At 46.8% G+C, this 21,246-nt stretch overlaps 1 long non-coding RNA gene and 1 other non-coding gene across 2 annotated transcripts in view; both read left to right on the top strand.

The window, feature by feature from the left end:
- LOC140411587 (uncharacterized) overlaps window positions 1–21,246 on the top strand; it is a 718,944-nt gene that overhangs the window by 319,296 nt on the left and 378,402 nt on the right. The gene's annotated exons all lie outside the window — the stretch shown is intronic.
- On the top strand, window positions 16,675–16,747 carry trnak-uuu (transfer RNA lysine (anticodon UUU)). The gene has a single exon. It is a non-coding gene; the product is annotated as a tRNA-Lys (tRNA).

The raw sequence follows: 21,246 nt of genomic DNA, 5'->3' as shown, positions 1-21,246 counted from the left end.
CATGTATTTATCAAGATGCCCCTTAAATGTCACTATCGTTCCTGCTTCCACCACCTCCTCCGGCAGCGAGTTCCAGGCACCCACTACCCTCTGTGTAATAACTTTCCTCGTACATCTCCTCTAAACCTTGCCCCTCGCACCTTAAACCTATGCCCCCTAGTAATTGACTCCTCTGACTATCCACCCTGTCTATGTCCTGCATAATTTTGTTGACCTAATGTGCGAGACCGAATCCTCTATAATGCATTAGAAATATTCTGTCAATGTTCTAAGATGAAGGAATTGAATGCAGAATGGCTGTCGGTGCGGTGAGTGGCACGTTTTGCCAAGGTGACTTTCGAAAAACGGCTATTGGATATTTAGAAAAGGCGGTGTGTGAGTGAACGCGTTTAACGGATTGAGTCCACACAGAACAAAATGTAGAACGGAAGTGAAAGTTGGGAAAGGGGCAGGAGGCAAAGGGGGAAATTTGAGTTTGGGAAGGATCACCAGAAAAAGAGCAATAGTTGGGAAATTTCGAAGAATTTCAGTCTGTAAACTAATAGTGGACTTTTGGGCAAAATATGTTTAAAACTCTGAATGGTCATTTGTTTATTTAAGATCTCACAGGTAATGGTCATGATGCACGCTTATTAAATAGTATTGGAAAGAAGTTTCCATTCAGCACCTTGGCTGTGGGAACGCACAGGGAGGGGAAGCTGGTTATTTTCCTGTTGACATGGAGATTCAATTGGCAACTATTGTCCAGTAGCAGCAATGATTCAACTGGGGCACGAACCCAGGACCTGCTCCGGGTAAAGCGGAAGTGAAAACCAGTACACCACGGAACCACGTGGTTAACATGGGTTCCTGTTTATATGACTGGAGTGTGTGATTGTATCCATAGCTCCAGAAATGTTGCAAAGCGCCCATTTGGTGGGATTAGCTCAGCTGTAAACACCTACATGTTAGCGTTTCCATTTAAGTCGCGTTTCACTGATTGTTCTGAAGGTTTTTCCTTTGAGTCAGGCAATTTGCTGGAAAAGAGGCAAAATGAAGCAGCGTTTAAATGTTATGGGCAAACGGGAGGCTTCGCTTCTGTCAAGATTCCGACATGATCGAAATTTGAATTTCATCCCCGACGGGAGCGCACGAACTAGTGCGGTCAAACGTCCTTGACAAGGGGCAGGCAAGGGAGGAATGATGCTAGAACAGAGGGGAAAAGTGAACGAGATCGAGACCTCTTGGACCTTTGACATGTTTGAGCGGCACTGCGCTGCCCCACTCCGGTCACAAAGGCCTGGTCAGAGGAATGGGCCAGGATAGGGGAATGGAGGTGAGGGTGAGGCAGAGGCAGCGGTCAGACAACGGGCATAATTTAAGGTGAAGATCAGCCCCGGGAGAGGCGGGGCACCATACTAGCAGGGATCGCGAGCACAGGAAGAAAGACAGCAAGGCGGGACGCGGTGCACTTCCTGGCAGGGTGAGAGCCCCTCTCTGTTGGGGGAGGGGGGGGCAGTATTGCTCTCTTTGGTTGTTTCTAAATACGGCGGTCAATATGGTCGCCTTCCTTAATTCTAATTACGTTTGCTTTAGAGTCTCCAGGTATCTTTCGATACCGCCAAAAGGTTCAAACTCGAATGAGTGTGTAGGAGTGAGTGTGTAGGAGTGAGTGTGAGTGAATATGTAAGAGTGAGTGTGTGTTAGCATGTGAGTGGGATAGTGTGTCAGAGTGACAATGTGTCAGAGTGAGAGTGAGTGTGTTCCCTCCCCATTTTTTCAGGTAATTCTCCTCCCAGTTCCCATTCCTCTCCCTGTCTCTCACTCAATTAGGACGCCATCCCGGCCGTTAGTTTCAAACTGCCTCTCCCAGCGTGGCGAGGAGAGCATGCCAATAACACTTTGTAATTAGAGAGGAGGGCGACACATTATGGGTGCGGGAGTCGGCGCGGGCCTCAATCTCTGTATTTGCGCTTCCCCCATCGTTCAATGTTACTGACAGGGAAAGGGGCGTCCGGTTTGAACAACCTCTAATCTGGGAATCAGACGATCCTGAAAGATATGTATTTGTTTCACAACAGATGTTTTTCTTTCATTTAGAATGGTAGCATGTTAATATCGTCCCGTTGTGTATTTTGCTTATTGAATTTCTTTGCATTATCCCCTCATCTGGACGGCAGCTCAAAGGGCCAATCACACCGACCTTGTTTGACGGTTTATTAGACGATGTATCTGTTTGGAGGCGAGAGTGAACTAGGTCGACCCATCTCCCAAAACAGCACCACGGAAGCTTGTGGCAATCAAGCTTCAACAATCTGATTGTTCTGCCTATTTCGAAGAGGAATGAACGCAAAGATTCCACACTTTTCCGGGCCATTTCTTCCAGAACGTCCCTTCTTCAAGTCGCTTAATTGCCAAGATTTATTTTGTGAAACTGACAGGCAGCGCTCATCAGCTCTTCGCCCATAAAAGGTAGCCTAATGGTACAGACTAATAAATCGCTTCTTACGACCAGCTCCAGCTCTGCAAACTCATCCAGTTCTACCATCCAGCACGGATAACTTCCTTCATTTGTAAACTCCTCCGCCTAAAGTCCCTGCTTGTTTCTGTGAATTTTATCAGCCCTACAGTCTACCTTGAATATTTAACATTCCCCGTCATTAAACTGCCCTATCTATGCAAAGAACTGCATTCCCTACAGCCCTCCTTTGATCTCTAGTCTCCTCCAAAGCCATGCAGAAATCTAACGACACGCCTGCCCGAAAACTTTCACAAACTGTGAAACGTTTTCCACCTCCTACAACCTTGCGATAAGTCTGCGTTCCTCCAATAATGGATCAGTTCTTTGCCGTCCAAATGATTCCAACCTGGTTTCCGTGGTCTCAGCTGCCTGGTTCCCAATACTTGTTCTTGTTCACAAAACATTTCCACCCTTTGTGCAGCTTTAGGAAACTTCCGCCTTCCATTTGCCCAAATATTTGGTTACCTAGCTAATACCTGCTGTCGATGCCCCTGGTGTTAAAGTTCCTTCCACAACTTCTGCTATGAACGAAGCAGGGGATTTATTTTGATAAGTTGCTATTGTCAATTTGCGTCCTTGGAACTACACTCCTAACAAGGATATTTTATCTCAGGTGCGCAGAGAAAATAAATGTCCACAAATGCACGATAAAGATTGGCATTGCTCCGATATATCCTGTCCTCAGATTATTCCTAAAAGAACCCCACTTCAGGAACATAAGAATACCCATTCTCTGCCGCATTTCCTCCTTCCCAAATTAATCTAGCTTGTCCTGTGACCCGTAGCGTTTAACTCTTCAACAGGAAGACACTTCATCACCAACGTAACTCTGTTGAATCCCCAAGAACTGCATACGTTAGAAAAAGTGTGCCGTTCAGTGCATATATCAGAGAATACTTGCTCGTTCTACTCAATCTCCCTTCATAAGAAAATTATCTTATCCTCGTTGTTCGGTTCGGCTGTGCTTTGGTAAGTTTTGAAATTGTCCTATGACCATCACTCTGGGTGTGGCTGAAAAATGCTCAGTGAATCTGGAGCCAGAGGTAAAACTCCACGACCCCTCTCCCTGTGTGGTTAAATATGCAGTAAACAAGGGATATAATACTAAAACATAATGATAATAATAATGTTTATTAGTGTCACAAGCAGGCTGACGTTAACACGACAATGAAGATACTATAAAACTCCCCTAGTCGCCACACTGTGGCGGCTGTTCCGCAAACTGAGGGAGAATTCAGAGTGTCCAATTCACCTAACAAGCACGTCTTTCTAGACTTGTGGGAGGAAATCGGAGCGCCCGGAGGAAATCCACACAGACAAGGGGAGAACCGACGGACTCTGCACACTCAGTGAACCAAGCAGGAACAGAACCTGGGGCCCAGGCGCTGCAAAGCAACAGTGCTAAGTTCTGTGCTACCCTGCCGCCCAAATCAGGAGTACCAACTCCTGCGTACCACGCGCTGCATACCCCAAAGCTGTGCTCTTCCCCTCAGTTCTGTGACCTCGATGTTCATCATCCCCATCTGGGATGATCCATAAACCAAAGGTGCAGTGTTAGCATGCGTTTGAAACCACAATTTCCCGGGAAGCTGAGGTAACGTGCAGTCTGGGGTCAGCAGCGTGCGATAGGCGAGAACTTTTCAGTGGACAAAATGCAGGCATTCAGATTAAGGTTCCTATTGCCTTGCGACAAGTGGGCACATTCATTTCAACTGAGGTCATATTGCAAATTGGCATTCAGGATTATGTTGCATTTGAATTTAAATTGAGGGTTAAGTGTTAAGGGTGCAACATCTAAGGGTGCTTAATTTAGTGCAATCATTGTTTTTTTAAATGAAGGATTAGAGTTTAGTTTAGAATAGTAGTTATTTTTACATTTCGTGGGACCGTCATGTTTCACGTTAAAACGTAAGTTACAGTTTGAGTTTCTGTTCCAAGTGGGGTTAGGGCCAATGATATTATTGGGATTTCAGTTGCCATGCAGCTTTAGGATTACCGTGATAGTTCAACGTCCAGCTATCATTCGCAATACATTTTCAGCCACGGTTCGGATAATTGCAAGGCGTTCACTTCAGCTTTGGTTTTCATTCGGTATGACATTATTGCTGATATTCGTCTTGGAGTTACGGCTTGAGCTCAGGTCTTGTTCCTTGTCCGGTTTGGTAGTAACAGTTTTTGCCGTTTGCGTTAGAGTTACTGTTAGGTTTCCGTTAGTTTTTGGAAAAAATGTAAGGTCGAGAAAGAGAGTCTGAGAGAGGCATGTGGACAGCAAGAGAGGCAATGCGGGTAGGACAAATGAAACAATATCTATTTTTATAATGGACTGCACCTAATGATTCCATCCTGAACATTGCCGAACTGGACATAAAGGATATGTCGTCAAATGCACGGTATGGCTGAGATATTTTAAGGAATGTCTGAAAGGCGGTCAGAAAGTATCACTGTGGTTTTGGGGGGGAAATCTAGACCTTCTGACACAGTGAGATGGAGGAATAAATCCATGGATGATGCAAAAAAAAGAAAAGGATGGACGTTTGAAGGTCATTGTGTGGCGTCGCTGAGATCCAATGGCGAGCAGCGTGCAATAGAGTGAGAGGTGACTGGGCAGCGGTAGGGCTTTGGACAAGGCAGCAAAGTTTGAATGAGTTCAAGCTTAGACAGGTTTAGGTCTGTGTTGAAAGCGTTGCAAAATGTATTTGTTCTCGAGTGCAATCTGAAATTTTAATCTAAATCATTGCCGGCATTGTGATGCGAAAGGATGGGAATCCGACTGGGGGGATTGAAACATTCGATACTCCAGAAATTACGATTCACTTTCACCCGCAGGCAAGTCACCACCAACTTCTGATGGGCAACTAGGGATGGACAATAAATGCTGGCCGAACCAGCGACGCTCATATCCCGTAAATGGAAGAAAGAAAATCCTGAAATTGGGATCAAAGAGTCTATCGACCAGTTTGGAAAGAAGGATGAGCAGTTCCAGATCGAACAGCTGCTTGACTGGGGGCAGAATGTACACCAGCACTTCAGGGTGTTGGTTGAACCTTCGAGCCAAACAAAGGCAATATCGTGGATGCGGTTCCCTATCCAACCCTGCAAGAGGCATTTGGTATCTGGCGCTGTCACGATTAGGATGGCTGCTTCAGCAGTCAATTCTTTCCAGATAAATATTCACTGCTCTTTGTCGTGTGTGGGAGTCTGAGAATGCATATAAGTCGCATGTGTTGGAAGCACTGGTGCACATTACTGGGCTGCGTTCAGTTGATTCGTTTAGTTATATATTGAATAATTGCTGTAACCGGATAGATTACTGTGCTCTTGAGCTGTTTTCTGAAACTGGGCTGAGTGGCCCCATAAATAAATGTGTTTGTGCAGCAACTTAAATGTTGCAGGGTTTCTCCGACTTCCCTAAATATCAATTCCGAGTTGCTATAATCCCTTCTATTTTTGCCCCCATTGCGATTATATAAGAAATGAAAAACATACACCAACCATAGAAGTATAAAGCTGCCGGATATGCTAAAGAGTAAAATCACAGATTTATTTCTGCTCTCTATCTCTGGGTCACTGTCATTCTCTCTCTTGCTCTGACCCCTTAGTTGTTTACGGACTCGACTTGCCACTAAAATGTGTCTGACTGTCAGGGCGTTGAAGAACAGAATTACAACGAATGCGAGCAATGGGGTTAATACCGCACTAAAACAGTCATATCCTGCCCATGCAGGCTCAGTATAGTAGCTTGTCTTGACATAACAGAACCACGGCACATTGTTGATTATCACTAGAGATTCAAGTGGAAAGTAGAAGGGGCTGTTTTTCAAACAAAGCAGAGTGCAAGTTGTTGCGAGAATCACAGACGCCATGTTTTCAGTGCAATATTTTGTTTTCAGCTTCTGGCAACAGATTGCCACGAATCGGTCAAAGGTAAAAGTGACAGTGAACCAGACAGAACAGTCTGTAGCTGCAAGACGCAGGACATTCATAACTCTGCACACATGCGTAATGTACAAGAAAGCCCATGGATAATAATAATTAACAATCTTACACAAAATGATATCAGTGATAATGAACGCTAGATCCCCCATTGCCATTGCCATCATGTAGCGAGTGGTGCAGGTCGAGAGGCCCCGGGATAGGATCATAATCGCCACTAGATTAACTTGTTGGGAGACAGCGAGCAAAAGAGAGAAGACAATAAAGAGAGCAATGATTCACCAAATATTCAAAGTATCTGACGCAAACATGAGATCAGGGTTTTAGCAATAATGGTGGCTGGTTGCAGCCACACCATACAGTACAGTTTTAATAATCTCAACCCAAACCATACCCACCTCCAGTCCCACTTCCACGATTAAAGGATTCCAATCGGAATCATGGGAAGGCATCCTCTGCTTGAATTCGGATTGGAAAGTAAATACCTCGTGAGGCTGGAAGTTACTCATTTCATTTGTTTCCCAGTTTTATGTGTGACAGGCCAGATTTGCCCGTTTTACTCAGACTTACCACAAAGGCGCCAGGGGTGGGTGATTCAAACCAGGCGCCCAGCTCCAGCAAAATTCCTGCTGGAGCAGGACAGGCGGGATAAGAAGTAGAAAACCAGATATGCAGAATTCCCTGCAAGACTCAGAACACACGTGCAACAGCAACACCTGGTGATTTTGCTGAATTAACCGACTAATAAGTAACATTTTAGGTGGAATGTTCATATTTATCCGATGTCGAGGTTAGGAAATAGAATTCAGCATTTAGGAGAAACAGAATGTCATGACAGTGATTTGTGAAGGGGATTAATTTACATGAAGACAGTTAAATGTCGATTTAATAAATTAATCAATGAAACTGTGCTGTTCTCCTCTTTGGTTGTCAATAAATAGAAAATATCCGTTTCTGCCAGTGCCATACAACACGAGATAAAACAAAAACATATTTCGATTGATGCACTTATCACCAACCTTCAGCAAAATGATACCCCTTCGAAATGAATTACATTCGTAAAACACGGAAGCAGCTTCTTCTAATGAAAGAAAATTCAGGCGAAAAATCAAAACTGGACCTTCTTTATTTCCATTCCAATTAGTGACTCGCACCCGATTTGTTCCTACGCTGACACATACCCCAAGTACCTTACCACTGCGATCAGATATCCCCCTCCAGTGAGCGCCCGACACTCGGGACAATTCCACTGTGACAGCAACATCCAGAAATACATTGCCTCCGTTTTCTGCGTTGGTCTCCATGTCACCAGCAGGCAGTTTTCTAGGAAAGTCAATACAACTTGATACCTCAAGGAACCTCTAGATTCATGGGCGCACCGTAGCGCAGTGGGTTGCACAGTTGATTCACAGCACCAATGTTCCAGGTTCGAGTCCCAGCTTGGGTCACTGTCTGTGTGGGGTCTGCACGTTCTCCATGAGTCTGCGTGGATTTGTTTCGGGCGCTCCGGTTTCCTCCCACAAGTCCCGAAAGACGGGCTGTTGTGTGAATTCCCTCGGTGTGCCAAAAGAGGGGACAGAATGTGGCGACTCGGGGCTTTTCACAGTAAATTCATTGCAGTGTTAAAACTTGTGACAATAAACATTATTATTATTCTCATTGCCTCAATGTTGCAAAAAGTCAAATTTAAATCGGATAAACAAAATGTATACCAAAGCCCCACCCTCTCCATAACTGTCAAACTGCGACGTTATAATACACAGAGTAAAGCACACACGTCTGCTCGGGTACAAACACTTACCAGGAACACCGATAGCGGCAAGGGTAATGTAGTATATTTTCAGAATTGTGTCGGTCGGAAAATGCATTTTCTGCATGAAATGATCTATCCCTTTGTACCAGAGAAAATGTCTGTGTTGAACACTGATTATATACTTTCCCAGGTCGGATCATTTATACACCGTGAAACTCCGCGGGGGGGCGGGGGGGGGGGCGGTGGAGTAGAATGTTGCAACATTTATTTTCTGTTTGGAGAAACCGAAATGACATCATAGAACATAGAACATTACAGCGCAGTGTAGGCCCTTCGGCCCTCGATGTTGCGCCGACCTGTGAAACCATTCTAAAGCCCATCTACACTATTCCCTTATCGTCCATATGTCTATCCAATGACCATTTGAATGCCCTTAGTGTTGGTGAGTCCACTGCTGTTGCAGGCAGGGCATTCCACGCCCTTACTACTCCCTGAGTAAAGAACCTACCTCTGACATCTGTCTTATATCTATCTCCCCTCAATTTAAAGCTATGTCCCCTCGTGCTAGACATCACCATCCGAGGAAAAAGGCTCTTAATGTCCACCCTATCCAATCCTCTGATCATCTTGTGTGCCTCAATTAAGTCACCTCTTAAACTTTTTCTCTCTAACGAAAACAACCAAATTAGGGTTAATCATATCGAGTCTGTTTTGTGACATAATCTATTTATCTCAAAACTTGTCTTGGAAAGCAACAACGATTGGATCATTTCAATCGCTGCCATTTTCTATTCAAAATCGCTAGCTATATCCTCCCGGTAATGAGATGGTTCTATAAAACACCACCATTCCAACACGCAGACCTCCATATTGTTTCAGGGACATCCTTCACTGGACTATAATACATCACCTCAAGCTCACGCACCATGTTTCGCAAACATAGCATTTTACGGAAATTCCAGAGACTAACAAAATAATCCCATGCGGCCGCTCGTCAAGTCCAGCACATCACGGCCGCCAAACCAGAGTAATTTATCATATCCCCACAACGCAGCGCGTTTGCGAACGCCCATGGCATCCAGAACATCAAACATTTAAAGCCGGAGGACGGTGGATTTCTGGGGTGCACTGTCTGAAATGGTGGAAGAGGAAGAATTACGCTTCGCATGTTCAGGTAGACTTGTGGTCCTGCATACCAAGAGCTGGAACCGTGGAAGTAGGCTGAGTAGAACCTCCTCTGCCAGTGAAAAGATGTTGGGTAAATGGGTTCCTTATGTGTCTTGGCCTTCCGGTGCTGATTGTTGTTCCCGACCAAGTGCTACAAAGTGGCACATTCCAGACCCAAGGGCAATGTGCTTAGGGTCATTCTAACGCATGGCCGCAGAGTCACAATGGGAAGCCTGGCTTGCTCCGACCTTGAACCAAAAATGCACCTTGTGACGGGAATCGTGTACACTCTCTCTAACCGTATGGCTCACATTGAATTGACGCATTTAATCATATGTATCACAATTGTATTGAAGCACTTTAAAGTGCAACACGATCTATGTGGGCAAATTAGGTGTCATTGCATTTCTTATGTTCCATTTTGGTACAAGAACAACTCAGATTGCAACGTAATCTATGTAGAAAACATTAATGTCATTGGACTTTGGGCAATGACATTTGAATGTGTTTTTCGAGTTTTGTGAATAAGCATATAATTTGTCACACTGGGTCAATTAATAAAGCAGCCCTTAAACCAGTCCATGTGCCTGTATTCCTCACGTTTGTCTTCGAAATTGGCAGGGAGCAAACATTGTGCAGGAAGAGGATTCAGATTTCGATTGGTGGGAGCAGAAAGCGAAAAGGTTCTTGTTGATCATTGCCGTGGGTCATTCCCCGGATGTGCCTTCATGCGTGTAAAACTATTTGGTTGGAGGATGTGAAAGAAACAGGGAGAGTCTGATAATGCTTCCTCCAATGAATGTATTAAGCCGCTCACAAACACCATGGACAGAAAGGTCCACTCTTTAACGTACAATCCAATTGGTCCTGAGCCATCTGTAGTGCCAAGTTTCAATCAGGTATCATCTCCTCCATTTACGGATCTCCGATAGACCCCGATCCAGCAGAGCCAGAGTTAACAGTTTTGTCTATGCTTCCAAAAACCTCAATAGTCTGGCTTTCCCGTTTATCCTTCAAAACTTTCCCAACCCCTACAAACTTCATTTATCAGGAAATACCTTCAATCCCTTTAACCCCCTATCATTCTACCATTTTCAGTCACTGAAACTGCACCCACCGAGGTAACATCCTCAAATCCCTACAACCCTCAATATCGGTTGAACATGCCCAGGCGCTTATTGTCTCTCAATCTCTGGAAATCTATCCAGACCTACCACTATTGCATAGTCTGCAACGTTTTCCGGCCTCAACCGCCACCCAGCCCAGGGGGAGAGGGGGTGGGTGTGATAAATTCTGAACCATAGAATCAGAAAATTTACAGCGTAGGGGAATGTCATGCGGACCATCATGTCAGCACCGGCTCCAGAATGAGCCATTCAACCAGTCATGTCTCTCTTCCTTCGCCCATAATGATTTGATTAATTCATGCTTTCTCTTGGTCCCTCTTCCCAATACTGATAGCAAGTATTACCTTCCATATCCCCCACCCACGTTACCCCTGCCTTATTCAGGACTCCTTCATTCAACACTGACCGGTTCCCCTTGAGGAATTACTACTTTCCCCATCTAAATGGAGAGAAATCTCAACGTGATTCAGTGCAGAGGGATCTGGGTGTCCTCGTGCACGATTCTCAGAACAGTATGTACAGCAGGTAATCATGAGGCAAATGGAATTATGGACCTTATAGCTAATGGGATGGAGTACAAAGTAGGGACGTGGTACTGGAAAATGTACAGTGCTTTGAAGAAACCGGATCTGGAGAAATGTGTTAAGTTTTGGCATTCCTTATTTGAGGAGGGATGTAGTTGCTTCAGAGGGGCAGGTGAGAGGAGAGAAGATTGAGCAGTTGAGGCCTATACTGTTGAGATTAGAGGAATGAGAGGTGGTCTAACGGAGATATATAAGATGATGAAATGAATTGATAAAGTCGAGTGGAGTGGATGCTTCCTCTTGTGAGATATTCTAGGACGAGAGGTCAGTTTTAGGATAAGCGGTTCACTAACCCAGAGTGCAGTGCATGCCGGGACTTTGAGTAAATTCAAGGAGGATATATGTTTCTATTTGGTAATGGGTTGCGGGGTTTTGGAGAATGGGCAGGTGTTAAGGCAGAGTGGAGATCAGCCACCATGGTATCGAATGGCAGAGCATATTCGAAGATTTGAAAAGTCTCTTGTTGGAACGAGCTCTTGTGAAATTATGGTGTGGAGAATTCCGCGTAGGATTGGGGGTGGGCACAGTAAGAAGTTTTACAACACCATGTTATTGTCCAACAGGTTTGTTTCGAATCACTAGCTTTCGGAGCGCAGATCCTTCATCAGGTGAATGAAAATGTGGGTTCCACAAACAGACATATGGACAAATTCAATGATGCAAGATGATACTTTGAATGCGAGTCATTGCAGGTAAATAAGTCTTTACAGGTCCAGACGGTGCGTCTGGGGAGAGGCATAATCACAGGTTAAAGTGGTGTGAATTGTCTGAAGCCAGTGCTGTTGATAGGATTTCGGAAGCCCAGGCCAGATAGTAGGGGGTAAATGGAATGAGACATGACTCCAAGCTCCCCGTTGGGGCCGTACTCTTGCGCACAGCAGAACTCGGCTGTCAGTTTCTGCTCGGCGTTGTCACGTATCCTAAAAGACGTCATGGAGAACGCTCACCCAAAGATCAGAGGCTGAATGTCCTTGACTGCTGAAATGCTCCACGATTGGAAGGGAACATTCCTGCCTTGCAATTCTTGCTGAATGTCCGTTCGTCCGTTGTCGCAGCGTATGCTTGTTCTCGCCAATGTATCACGCCTGCGGACATCATTTCCAGCACCGTATGCTGCAGAGGACATTGGCCGAGTCATAAAAGTATGTACCGCATACCTTGATGGATGGTGTTCTCATGCGTAATGGAGGTACCAATTTCGATGATCTGGCAGGTATTACAGAGATTGCCATGGCAGGGTTCTGTGGCGTTGTGGTCGCTGTACTCCTGAAGGCTGGGGAGTTTGCTTCAAACAATGGTCTGTTTGAGGTTGTGCGGTTGTTTGAAGGCAAGGGGTTGTGGGGATGGCCTTGGCAAAATGATCATCTTCGGCGATGACGTGTTGAAGGCTGTGAAGAAGATGTCGTAGTTTCTCCCCTCCGGGGACGTACTGGACGACGAAGGGTGCTCTGTCGGTTGTGTCCCGTGTTTGTCTTCTGACGACGTCGCTGCGGTTTTTCAGCGGATTTCGGTGTTTGTAGATGCCGGTTTTGTTCCTCCTCGCTTGAGCAGATCCTGTGTACACGGAGGGCTTGTCCATAGGTGATAGCTTCTTTGATGTGGTTCGGGTGGAAGTTGTAGAAGTGGAGCATCGTGAGGTTATCCGTGGGCTTGCGGTAAAGCGAAGTGCTGAGGCCACCGTCCTTGATGGAGGTTAGTGTGTCCAAGAAGGCAACCAATTCTGGAGAATAGTCCATGGTTAGTCTGGTGGTGGCATGGAACGTATTGATGTCATTCTGAGGGCAACTAAAAACATATCTGTGATCAATCGCCTTCCAACTGATGGTGTGTGTCTCTGCTGTGGAAAGGCGTTGCTGCTTTCCGAATACGGTTGCCCATTGTTAGGTTCGTGTGTCAATGGTTGGGGTTTACAGCACTGCTTCTTTTCACCGGTCCAAAGATGAGCATCAAAATACCAGAGGGCAGGTAATTAGCGAGTGGCAATGAGATAATTCTGAACTTATTTTCTTCCCTACATGGAAAGGGCTTGCTGAACGCCGGTTTGCTCAGCACGGGGAAGGTGGGAGCACAGTGGTATTGTCTCTTGCTAGACAACTAATCAAAAACCCAGGTTCATACTGTGAGGGTCCGAGTTCCAATCGCAACACTGTAAATGGGATTTGAGTTCAGTTGACAAACCGGAATGTATTTATTAAAAAATCACTTCCTTTGAGGAAGGAACTCTGCCGTCCATACCTGACCTGGCCAACATGTCACTCCAAATCGACAGAGATGTGGTTGGCTCCTTAATCGCCTCAGAAATGGATGAGCAAACCATTCAGTTCAAGGACAATCAGCGATGTGCAGTAAATGTTTAGCCAGCTATCGTCACCGATATCCCATGCTTGCAATCAAAATTGGTCAAATGGTCATAAAGATTTCGACTATTTAGTACAACTGTGGGGACTTTACAAGTCATATCTCGATAAGTGGACAGGTATTCGTGGATAATTTGACAGTGACTATAAATTGATAGGAATCCGGGTATATGGGAGAGACAGGAATCGCAGGACATCATGATGTTCCTTTGGAGAGCCGGGGACGAGTCCAAATGGTTTGTTTTAGCGCCCTCATTATAATTTGATTCTGTAAATAGTTGAAAACTTCTCAGCGAAAGTAAAAAAGAGTTTCCCTTGTTACGGATCCCAACTGCACGCAGCCAAGAATATTAGTAAGCACGAAGACTCGGAATGGCTGTTTCAAATAAAGGGGTAAGTCCATTAATGCAGCCGTCACTTCTCCTCTGGTTTCCTTAATTATATTAAAAGCGGCTGCCCACAGGACTCAATAAAGTATTGATAGGCTACAGATCTCACTACCTCTGCCAGTAGGAGCGTGTGTGCAACAAAATGTATATTTTACTGAGTGTGATATCTCTCTTTGACGGTAAGAGATAATAAAAAAACATGTTGTTCAGATTGCTTTTCTATTCTTGTCTTTCATTTTAACACAGTACGAAGTCTTACAACACCAGGTTAAAGTCCGACATGTTTGTTTCGATGTCACTAGCTTTCGGAGCGCTGCTCCTTCCTCAGGTGAATGAAGAGGTATGTTCCAGAAACATATATATAGACAGATTCAAAGATGCCAGACAATGCTTGGAATGCGACCATTAGCAGGTGATTAAATCTTTACAGATCCAGAGATGTGGTAACCCCAGTTTACAGAGGTGTGAATTGTGTCAAGCCAGGACAGCTGGTAGGATTACGCAGGCCAGATGGTGGGGGATGAATGTAATGCGAAATGAATCCTAGGTCTCGGTTGAGGACGCACTCATGTGGGAACTTGGCTATAAGTTTCCGCTCGGCGATTCTGCGTTGTCGCGCGTCCTGAAGGCCGCCTTGGACTTCAGGACTCCTGGCTCTATTTGAGTCAGGCAATTCTCGAAAAAGACTCAGAATGAAAGAGTGTTTAATGAAATGAAAATGGCTTATTGTCACGAGTGGGCTTCAATTAAGTTACTCTGAAAAGCCCCTCGTCGCCACATTCCGGCGCCTGTTCGGGGAGGCCGGTACAGCGCGGAAGTTGTTAGGCAAAGGGGAGGTTTCGCTTTTGTAAAGAACAGTTTTGAAGCAAGCGTGCTGGACGCAGCGAACCTTGAGTCAGAATGTTGAGTCATTGAGAGTCAGGAAGTGACTGTCCCAAACCCAACTGGCAATAACCAGTCTCCAGGAAAGGGGCTCGGTGGGCGGAGTATCGGAGTGAAGCGTCGAAGAACAGCACAGCTCTGAACTCGCCCTGAATCCAGAGGCGGAGCTGCTGATATGCTGTCTGGATTCAGAGAGTGGCGCAGGGCAACGGAAGCAGCTGTTTGTTCTGGAGGAGAGGCACAGCATAAGAAGAGGAAAGAGGGGCAACAGCGGAGCGAGGGGAGCAACAGCGAAGGGGGAATGCGGTCACTACACGCGGCACATCTCGTAGCCTTGATAGCTCAGTCGGTAAAGCATCAGACGTTTAATCTTAGGGTCCAGGGTTCAAGTCCCTGTTCGGGCGATCATTTTAGATCCCAATGATCGCTGCTGACGTGAACCCACCGAGTGAATCCACTGGGAAAGAAGCCCATCGGCCCATTGTGCCTCTGCTGCCCCTCCAACCCCTGTCTGTTCCAATCCCAGTTTCCAGCCAAGGACCGTCGCCTTTGCATTCCACGGGGTTCAAGATTTCATCTATTTTCTTTTGTGTGAATAATACCATCATTACAAGGAGAAATCTCTGCCCATCGCTTTCAGATTGAGAGCTGAAATATTTGCGTTATGCTGATTTATTTTCATTTTTTTGCTGATTTTGAGCTTTTAGGCGAGTTGAATCTGAATTCCGACATGATCAGAAATTGAATTTCATCCAGTCCAAATAAAGGATGCTCCTTGGATCTGTCCGTTGCTGCTGTTCAGTTAAATCTCATTGTTATGTTCCAATAAATTCCATCACATTTATATTTAAATACATTTCAATTTGTTTTCTTAATACAAAGCAATTCTGCACTCTGTCCCCTGGGTTTCTGTGGCCATTAGCACCCGGTTTCCCTGGGTTTCTGTGGCTATGGCTCATCTTTCTTTCTCACTCCACAGTATAAATATTTCCCACTTTCTCTGTCTGTTAGCTTTGACAAAGAGTCAGCGGACTCGAAACGTTAGCTCTTTACTCTCCCGACAGATGCTGCCAGACTTGCTGAGATTTTCCAGCACTTCCTCTTTCGTGGTTGTTTTTCTATTCACATGGAGATTCAATTGGTCACAACTTGTCAAAAAGCAGCAATGGTTCCAATGGGGTTCGAACCGAAGACCTGCTGCGTGTAAAGCAGACGTGATAAGCACTACACCATTGAACCAGCTGGCGCCAGTTGCACTCCTCATATGACTGGAGTTTGTGATTGTTCCATCCCTCCGGAACCTTTGTAAAGCGTCGATTTGATGGGAATGGATCAGCTGTCAACACCTGACTTGCTGTATAACATATTTGCGTGTCCCACAAAGTCGTGTTCAGCTGATTGTGCCCAATTTTTTCTCTTTGAGTCAGGCAATTCTCGAAAAAGATTCAAAATGAAAGAGCGTTTAATGAAATGAAAATGAAATGAAAATCGCTCATTGACACAAGTAGGCTTCAATTAAGTTACTGTGAAAAGCCCCTAGTCACCACATTCCGGGGCATGTTCGAGGAGGCCGGTATGGCGCGGAAGTTGTTAGGCAAATGGGAGGTTTCGCTTTTGTAAAGAACAGTTTTGAATCAAGCGTGCTGGATGCAGCGAACCTTGAGTCAGAATGTTGAGTCATTGAGAGTCAGGAAGTGACTGTCTCAAACCGAACTGGGAATAACCAGTCTCCAGGAAAAGGACTCGATGGGCGGAGTATCGGAGTGAAGCGCCGAAGAGCAGCACAGCTCTGAACTCGCCCTGAATCCAGAGGCGGAGCTGCTGATATGCCGTCCGGATACAGAGAGTGGCGCAGGGCAAAGGAAGCAGCGGTTTGTTTTGCAGGAGAGGCACAACATAAGCAGAGGAAAGAGGGGCAACAGCGAAACGAGAGGAGCAACAGCGAAGGGGGAATACGGTCACTACAGGCTATATCGTTCATCGCCTGGATAGCTCAGTCGGTAGAGCATCAGACTTTTAATCTGAGGGTCCAGGGTTCAAGTCCCTGTTCGGGCGATTATTTTAAATCCCAATTATCGACGCTGACCTGAACTCATCGAGTGAATCCACTGAGATAGAAGCCCATCGGCCCATTGTGCCTCTGCTCCCCCTCAAACCCCTGTCTGCTCCAATCCCAGTTTCCAGCCAAGGTCAGTCGCCTTTGCACTCCACGGGGTTCAAGGTTTCCTCTATTCTCTTCTGTGTGAATAATACCATAATTACAAGGATAAATCTCTGTTCATCGCTTTAAGATTGATCCCTGAAATATTTGCGTTAAGCTGATTTATTTTCTCCATTTGTTTGCTGATTTTGAGCTTTTAGGCGAGTTGAATCTGAATTCCGACATGATCAGAAATTGAGTTTCATCCAGTCCCAATAAAGGATGCTCTTTGGATCTGTCCGTTGCTGCTGTTCAGTTAAACCTCATTGTTATGTTCCAATAAATTCCATCACATTTATATTTAAATACATTTCACTTTGTTTTCTGAATTCAATGAGAATGCTGGCAGGCAATGCGATGTTCTGCAATGGTAGTTTGTACCGACTTTGTATTGAAGTGTAACTGCAATATTATTTTCATTGACAAAACAAGTATTGTCAGCGCCGATTGCTAACTCCGCCGCCGCCTGCAGATTCCCCTCCAAGGAACACGCGCCATATTCACTTGGATTCATTTCCCCATTCACTCACTCTTGTTGGGTACAAATCATGGAGCTTCCTTCCTAACCGCTTTCTGGGGGCACCTACACCACATGGACAGCAGAGTTCCAGAAATCCACACCACACCCAGTTTCACGGGAATTGGATGAGAGCTGAAATTATGCAGCGCTAGTTTATTGCTTTTTGTATTTTGAAATTGCAGATTGTGGTGGAGTGACCATAATGATGTCCAGGAAATGTTGTGTCAATGTTCTAAGATGAAGGAATTGGATACAGAATGGCTGTTGGTGTGGTGAGTGGCACGTTTTGCCAAGGTGAAATTCGAACAAGGGTCACAGCGCCGAATGGGTATTGAGAAAAGGCGTGAGTTAGAGAAACGCGCGTTTAACAGATTGGGTCCCCGCAGAACAAAACGTAAAAGGTGAGTGAAAGTTGGGGAAGGGGCAGGAGGCAAAGGGGAATTTGAGACGGCGAAGGGTCATGAGATACAGAGCATTAGTTGGGAAATTTCGAAATATTTCAGTCTGTAAACTCGTTCCTGGTTCGTCTACCGGATGGCTATATTCTGCGCCACAATCGATGCGCCCTTCGCCTCATTCCACGGTTGCCAGGTGATCCTCCAGTGTCGCCTCGCCCTCCTGCTGACCCTGCCATGGACTATGCAGAGCTCCCTGTCACTCTGCCTCCCCCTGACTTTGACGCAGTCCAGCCCGCTCCTGAACCGGCGGCTCTCGGCCCACCTTTGAGGCGGTCAACCAGAATTTGTCGCCTCAGAGACTACATTTATGAACTTGTCGAATTTATGGACTCTCTGAATTATTTTGTTGCTTTGTTTGACCCTTTCCCTGGTTTGTATATAATGTTGATCTCGTTACTCTTGTTGCATACTGCTCTGCACCAGGCACCTTCCCATGTAAATAGCTTAGTTCTCATGTACATAGTCCTGTACATATGTCTTCGCACCCCACACATAGTTCGGATCATTATCACCACACATTATTTATTGCCACACACATACATTTTTTTATAAAAGGGGGGATGTCATAATATACACCAGTATGTCGTGGTGCAGAGACATACACTGATGGACACACAGAAAGGCCAAGCAACACACACAACACCGCAGCCAATCACCAGTTAGAGCACACTCACTATAAAGACCGAGGGCATCAGTTTTCCCGCTCATTCGGGATGCAGCCTCTCAGAAGGACAGAGCTTACAGCTTACAGCACAGATCTTCACCATGTGCTGAGTGCATAGACTGATCAGGATAGGCATAGGTCTTTAGTTTAATCTAACATCGTGTTAACCCACAGTGAAAGTATGTTCAACAGCTTCTAGCTTAATAAAATAGTGTTGTTCTATTTTAAGTGTTGGTAGCCTTTATGTGTTCCACGGATCCAAAACACCCAACACATCACCGTGCAGCAACCATTTCACCAGCTGCTGTGGGAGGCCACGTATCTTAGAGCAATAAAGCCTCAGTTGTATTCAACTCTCGTCTTTGTCCAATTGATCGTGCATCAATTTATTGCTCTAAGATTTTCAGAAGATGGACCTCCGTATCAAGCCTGATCGTCTGCAGCTGGATCCGGATTCAAGCAATGCCAAAAAGGACTTTCAGCACTGGCTAACTTGTTTCGAGGCGTACATCAGGTCTGCACCACACCCTGTTCCGGAGGCTCAGAAAATAAAGATACTGTACTCGGGTTGAGCTCCAATGTCTTTCCGCTGATCCAGGACGCGCCAAACTACGCCGAAGCCATGGCGCTACTTAAAGAAAACTACGCCCAGCAGACGAACACGCTCTTCGCCAGGCATGTACTCGCCACTCACTCTCAACTCCCTGGTGAGTCCATAGAAGACTTCTGGCGGGCCCTAATCCCACTAGTCCGGGACTGTGACTGTCAGGCCGTTACGGCCACTGAACATTCTAACCTCCTCATGCGGGACGCTTTTGTTACGGGGATTGGGTCGGACCTCATACGCCGGCGTCGTTTAGAAGGGGCCACGCTCGATCTCGCAGAGACAAAGAAGCTCACGCTCTCTATGACGATCGCCTCGCGAAATACTCAGGCCAACGCCCCCAGCAGCGCGGCCCACCCCTCCTTCCCTTCGTGAACCCCACAGCTGACCGTCCCAGCGGGGGCCTTACCCAGCCAATACGCCTGCACCACGCACCAGCCAGCTAACCCCGGGGGTCCCCAATGTTATTTTTGCGGCCAACAAGAACACCCCCGCCAATGCTGCCCGGCCCGCGCTGCCCTTTATAAGGCTTGCGGTAAGAAGGGGCACTTCGCCGCGGTGTGCCAGGCACGCGCAGTCGCTGCTATCACCCCCCCCTCGTTTACGCACAATGGGCACTGCCATCTTCACCCCCCGGACCATGTGCTGCCAGTGGGTGCCACCATCTTCTCCCCCTCAGACCACGCGCAGCTAGTGGGCGCTGCCATCTTCTCCCCCTCATACCAAGCTCGGCCAGTGGGTGCCGCCATCTTCCCTTCCGCGCAACACGTGCGGCCCATGGGTGCCGCCATCTTGTTCAACCCCTGCCATGTGCGGCCCATGGGTGCCGCCATCTTGTTCAACCCCTGCCACGTGCGGCCCATGGGCGCCGCCATTTTGTCCTATCAAGATCTTCAGGCGCCGCCATCTTGTCTCCCCCACGGGACATGGGCACCACCAGCGTTCCAGGACCCGTGCCCCATGGGCACCCCATCATTCGACACCAGCGACGACCAACCACGACTCGCCTCAGTGACCATCGACCAGTCTCGTCCGCACAACCTGGCGACCGCATCAACCAGCGTTAAAATCGACGGACACGTGACCTCTTGCCTGCTGGACTCTGGGAGCACCGAAAGCTTCATCCATCTGGATACGGAAGTCAACATCCGGGATGTCGCTCCCGACTCGGCTGGCAGCTCCAGGAATTGTCCTTCTCCGTAGGCACGTCCGACTACACAAGGCGGACCCATTGGTGGAGAGGGTGCAGTTGCTCCATCTATACCCCCAGTATGCCTACGTGGCGTACTCCGATGGCCGCCAGGATACTGTCCCCCTCAGGGACCTGGCACCAGTAGGTTCCACACACACACACGCCGCTGGCCCGGCTCCAACCCCACCCCCCCTCCCCCAGGCGCTCCCAGCAGCAACCCCTCCAGGAGCATCCTGCTCATGCCCGAGGATGAAGAGGATTTCAGCATGTTCCCAGAGTCACCGAAGACTAGATCAGCATCGGCATCACCTCCACCACTGCTTCGCTCCCAGCGGCACATCAAGGCCCCGGACCAGTTCAACCTCTAACTGGTTCACTGGACTTCAAAATTTGCAAATATTGTATGTCTAAATTCAATTTCTGGATATAGTTCTCCACCACCCCCGCCGTACTCAATTGTAACAGGGGGGTGAATGTGGTAGACCACCGTTGCACCTATATTAAGTGATGTACGGTAGGACCTGTACTACAGGTATGGCGGTAGTCCCTGCCTGCTGACTCCGCCAGTAGGCGGAGTATAAGTATGTGTGTCCTCCGTGAAGCAGCCATTTCACCAGCTGCTGTGGCGGCCACACATCTTAGAGCAATAAAGCCTCAGTTGTATTCAACTCTCTTCATTGTCCATTGATCGTGCATCACAGACCGTCACCACCCTCTGGGTAAAAATGTTTTTCCTCAAATCCCCCCTGAACATCCTGCCCCTCATCTTTAACTTGTGTCCCCTTGTAACTGACCCTTCAACGAAGGTGAACAGCTGCTCCCTGTCCCCTATGCACCCTGTCCATGGCCCTCATAATCTTGCACACCTCGATCAAGTTGCCCCTCAGTCTTCTCTGCTCCAGTGACACCAACCCAA

This window comes from Scyliorhinus torazame, chromosome 4 (genome assembly GCF_047496885.1).
Source record: "Scyliorhinus torazame isolate Kashiwa2021f chromosome 4, sScyTor2.1, whole genome shotgun sequence".
NCBI classification, from domain to species: Eukaryota; Metazoa; Chordata; class Chondrichthyes; order Carcharhiniformes; family Scyliorhinidae; genus Scyliorhinus; species Scyliorhinus torazame.
This window is presented reverse-complemented; position numbering and strand designations above follow the sequence as displayed.